Source organism: Pan troglodytes, chromosome 5 (assembly GCF_028858775.2).
Source record: "Pan troglodytes isolate AG18354 chromosome 5, NHGRI_mPanTro3-v2.0_pri, whole genome shotgun sequence".
Lineage (NCBI taxonomy): Eukaryota > Metazoa > Chordata > Mammalia > Primates > Hominidae > Pan > Pan troglodytes.
This window is the reverse complement of record NC_072403.2, coordinates 130,704,756-130,710,532: the sequence shown is the minus strand read 5'-3', so window position 1 is coordinate 130,710,532 and position 5,777 is coordinate 130,704,756.

Here is a 5,777-nt window from a genome sequence, read left to right as displayed (position 1 = left end):
TTGCAGTAATTATGTATTAGGTTTTGCATGGCTGACAGTACCTAACCTATTGGCATGTCATTAGGGTATTTTGATCTGTTATGTTATTTAAAATATTTGTATTCTTTATTGGGACTTTTGGTTTTAGAGGTTTCATTTTTAGTAATGAGAGATTTAATTTTCATAGTTACCTTGTCTCTTTAGGACACTGAGTAATTCATATTTTAAATTACATGTTGAATTGTCTTTCTTCCTTGGTCATTGTGTATGACTGCCAGTGCCACCTTCTACCTGGTTATAATTTGTGCCCACCATGCATCCTATTATTTTGTGCTAATCAATCCATTTTCCATTTTAGTACCTTCTGTCAAGATTTGGCCAAATTACCACTTCCATATGTTTATTCTTTGGTACTTACCCAGATAGAAATAACTACATACCTAAATATTTTAAACAGACATAATTATTAGAAGAAATAAAATACCCAATACATATTGAATATCCCTTATCTGAAATGCTTAGGCCTGGAAATGTTTTGGATTTTGGATTTTGGAATATTTGCACTACACCTATACTTACTGGTTGAGCATCCCAAATCTGAAAATCCGAAATCCAGAATGCCCCAGTGAGCATTTCCTTTGAGCGTCATGTCAGTACTCACAAAGTTTTGGATTTGGGATTTTTTGATTAGGGATATTCAACCTGTATAAACATCCTTCTTACTAAAATGTTAAACTTCTATCACAGACTGTTATGTGTTATAACTGCCTCATTGTGCTTATATTTAATGCTCAGTCTCACAGCTTGGTCAGAGTCCCTTTATGTTGACCTGAATGTCCTTTCAGCATTCTGATGCTTCTATAAAAGCATCCATGCTATCCGAAAACAACAGGATGTTCCATACCCATTTTGATTTCTTCATGCTCCATGTCATGGAATCAGCTATCCCCAAGGTACTCTGTTTCCTTTGAAGGTCAGTAGTGTTAGAGACCAAACTCTAGGCCTCGGGGTCACCTGTTCAGGAGAGTCACTAATGGGCAAAAGTTCTTCCAGTGCTGTTGGGTCAAGTTTAGTAGGTTCAGAGCTGGAAAGTGTTTTGATGTCCTGAGGTCATGTTTTATCCTGCTGTGTCCTACTTTTGTTATAGACGTGATTTCATGATGACTAAAACTTTCTCTTGTATGGTCTTTAATGTGTGTATCAAGGAAGCACATGGATTGTCTTGGGGGAATATGAACAGTCTCACAGGTCACATTTCTGTTCAATAAAGAGGTGTAAAAAATAACCTTTGGCCGGGTGGCTCACACCTGTAATCCCTGCAGTTTGGGAAGCTGAGGTGGGTGGATCACTTGAGGTAAGGAGTTCGAGACCAGTCTGGCCAACATGGTGAAACCCCGTCTCTACTAAAAATACAAAAATTAGCTGGGTGTGGTGGTAGGCGCCCGTAATCCCAACTACTCGGGAGGCTGAGGCAGGAGAATCACTTGAACCTGGGAGGCGGAGGTTGCAATGAGCCAAGATCATGCCACTGCACTCCAGCCTGGGTGACAGAGTAAGACCCTGTCTCACAAACAAACAAACAAAAAACCTTTAATTCTGAATCAAGTTGCCAAAATATTTTGATTTCAGTCCCAGTGTACTTCTTGAAAACATTTTAATAATGTAAAATTATCTAAACACAATAAAAACTATACTTAATTTTATTTGTGAGAGGGCTAAACCAGAATTTAAATTCTATTGTAACTATATGAGATAATGGAATTTTCTGATACTGTAAAAGATTAATCTTCAGTGCATATGTAGTATTCTAAAATGTATAATAGGAATTTTATTGTAATTTTTGGTGTCTTATAGAAATATGAGCAAAACAAACGTATTATTCTGATATCTTTAACTCTGTGGCTTAATGCAAATTTTAAACTTTTTTGAAGGTATACCAAAACATTAAACATTTATTCTTGGTTGACAAATTTTAATTCTAACAAACTTACACATTCTGTAGGCATACTTGATTTCTGTTCCTTCTCCATGTGCTAAACCTTCTGCTTAACCAGTGGAATGCTAGAGAAAATCCTAGGTTAACTCAAGAGAGCTTGCCTTTAGCCAGTTCACAATATTTAGGAGTTCAGAAACTATCCAACCTTGAATTCTAGGTCACTAGAGACTTCCTGGGACCTGGTGAACCTTTCAGATGCAACTTATCAAACAACCAGTTTCCAAACCTATTAACATCACAATGTAGGAAGCTAAGCCAGTGCTTCTTCCTCAGTGTTCAAAACCATCCTCTGAGCTTGCTTTCCTTATTAACATTCAAGAAAGATAAAAGCGCCCTGGTTCACATTAGTACCCACTCCAATTGGGGTGTTCCTGTCAGTGTTCTGTCTTGCATGTGACATAGCCCCCCAGGTATACAGGGAGCCATTACCCACACACATCCTCTTCACTGTCACTCAGAGGACATGCACAGGAAGTGGTGGCAACCGCCCCTTATGACACACTCAGTAGTTCTTGTATCTGTTCCACGGCCACATCTCTTCCTTAAAGTCTTGAAAATGCATCTAAGGGTAATATTTGTAATAAAAGTGAACTTGACAGATATTAAACTAAATTTAAAAAAATTGTGTCTGTGAATAGTCCGGTGCAAGATACAGTTTAAGGGAGGAAATGGGATATACATACTGGGCCAGGACTTACCGAGAAATGAGTAATTTCTATATCTTGTGAATGCAAATTATTTTTAGGCCACTCTTCTTTATGTTTAGTTGGAATTGCAATTCCTTGGTAGAGGTGAACCGACAGAAAGCAAGCATTTGTATCAGGTGTGTTTTTATGTGGGAACAAACTTGGTTTAACTTACAGTTTTCATGATAAGCAAAACCAATGCTGGAATATTGCTTACTATTTTGAGATCTAACTTTTTCAGTGCTCAGTAATACATAGACTGCGAGGTGGGCAGATTACTTGAGGTCAGGAGTTCAACACCAGCCTGGCCAATATAGTGAAACCCCGCCTCTACTAAAAATACAATAATTAGTGGGGTGAGGTGGCACGCTTCTGTAGACCCAGCTACGTGGGAGGCTGAGGCAGGAAAATCGCTTGAACCCGGTAGGTGGAGGTTGCACTGAGCTGAGATTGTGTCACCGCTCTCCAGCCTGGATGACAGAGTGAGACTCCGTCTCAAATTAAAAAAAAAAAAAAAAACATAGACTGGGTAATAGAACAAAACTAAGAACCAGGCAAATTGGGTTCTAGAACTAGCCAACAGTGTGGCTTCGCCGTCTTCAGCGGTCTTGTCCATAAAGGCTGAGGATCAGGCCTATCTATTACATATTGCTGAGTTACAGAAAAGGAAACCCTCAGAAGCTAGCTGAAATAAAGGCAAGTTTGCTGTAGGGATACAGCAGGGAGTCTCATTAAGGACGGGCAACAAAGTCTCACCAGGCCACATGGGCCCAGAACTGGAAAGTCAGGACTGAAACTGTTCCCTCAGCCTCTCCTGGATCCTCAAGGTCCCGTGTTGTTGCCTCTCTCAATGAGTGTGCTCCAGTTTCCTGTTCCTCCCAGCAGCCCCACGTTCTGTGCTCACTCAAGGCTTATCTGCTCCAGCTACCCTCTGGCTTTTGAACAACTTTGGGGCCTGGCTCCAGCTGTGACTTTCTCTGACCTTGCCAGATGATGCCCTACCTACATCTTTCTGATTCAAGCTTTTTAGTTCAGATTCTTGGTGGGTTCATCTTGGCTTGAAAGGGAGTGGAGGATGAGGAGAGTGGCCACCTGGTATAGACACAGCTGCTTGAGCTCTGGGTGGAGACAGTCTCAGAGAGTGTGGGGTGGGAGGCAGTGATTGGCCAGTCTACCGCATCTCTATCTCCCTGGAGCTTTTGGTTTAAGGTTCTATAATTATACCACTTCTATTGATTCTATTATAATTACTGAATTAAGAGAGCTTTAAGGCACTTGGGTCATCTTTCCCAAGGAGCTAGGTAAATTCCTGACCTGATAGCAACTAGGTACCTTACAGGGATTGCAAACCACTTTTGGCTATACGAGAAGTGCAGCTTAGGCCACAGGCCACAGAGGGAGCTACTTATTGTGTCACTAGTTATCAAACTTCCGTTTTCCTGTGTATATATTGCTCACCATAACTACAGCATAGCTGTTAAAAATACTTAAATGAAAGTCAAAGTAGATGGGAGTATGTAAAGAGTATTACTCTGAAATATGTTTAGGAATAATCTCTGTGGTTAAGAGATACATATATTATTTTCCAGATTTTCAACTTTACAATTGCCAATAAAACAGGAACTAGATCCAATATGAGGAGAGGAAAATGCGAAAGTGTCTTAGGCCTGTTTTAATCCTGTTTAAAATTGTAGAGGAATGATAGTCAAGAATAATTTTAAACTGAGGAGTAATGCAATTTTGACCTCTAATGATCTTATTTTATCACTCTGGGAAATTAAGTTGCTTTTTCAGCAGGAGAATTAAAGCTATTTTGAGGGATCTTGCTGCCTTTGAGGGGACTCTGTGAATGGGGGAATGATGCTGTAGCCTGGGGCACAGTACATCCCTGGAGAGACTCCCTTGTTTGTAGACTTTGCCCTTAAGAACTAGTAACAGTGGAAAGAAAATTGTACAACGTGATCCATCCTGAATGAAAAGGTCCCTGCCAGACACTGTCCAGTTGTTTTTCTTCCTACTAATCATTACTTCTTCATAAAGGTTACAAAAGCAATGAAATTTTAATTTTAAGTACTTATTTGCCCCCAGTGAAATTTTAGTTACAACATAACAGTAATATCAATCATCATAAGATTAGTACTTAAGGTTTTCAAGACATATTTAATATATGACAACATTAATATTCACACAACCAGTACTATTTATAGATCAGGTGATACCCTATTTTACAAATGAGAGAAAAGCTCCAATGTTTACATGATTTTTCTAAAAATGTCTTTTTACTTGAAAGAAGATGAAGTTCTGGAACATATGTTTCTTAACTCCTTCCCTCACTTCTTATTGCTCCATTGAAAATAATATCTATTCATAAAGGGTAAAAGTTATCTATTTTGGTTGTTTGCTATGTGCTAGTTATTCGCCTAGCATTTTTCAAGTATTAACTCATTTAATCCTCACAACAATCTATGGCATAGGTAATATTATCCTCATTTTACAGATTAGGTAATTGCATCTTAGAGACACTAAATAGCTTGATCAAAGTTACATTACTAGCCAGTGATGTGATACCTACGTTAATTCATAAAGTGAGAGGAAAGTATTACCTACAAGGAACTTCACTTTGCCCTGCTCTTCATCCACTTCCCACTGCCACACATCCACCTCTGCTGCAGTCTGCACCATGTGTCTTGCCTTCTCCCCATTACAAGACATGGGTTATCCATGCTCTAGCCAAAGAAAGCCTTCCACCTTCCTACTAGATCCCATCCCCTTTGCCCCTTATTCCTCTGGGACATAGCTCCAGCAATTCTCTCTGCACTCCTGCTTTATCAGTGTACCCCTTCCACCAGCATACAAACATCTTGATATCTGTCCCATCTTAAACACACCTCTCTCGACCCTACTTCCGTCTTTTAGCAAAACTTTAGAGGAGTTGGCTATTCCCCTTGTCTCTAATTCTTCTCTCCTGAACCCACTCCAGTGGGTTTTTGCCATTACCACTGCATGGAAACTCCTATTAGGGTCATCACTGACCTTCAATGCTCGATTTGCAGTCCTTATCTTACTTAATTCTACACAGTTGATTACTTCCCCCTCCCCGAAATCGTATGTCACTT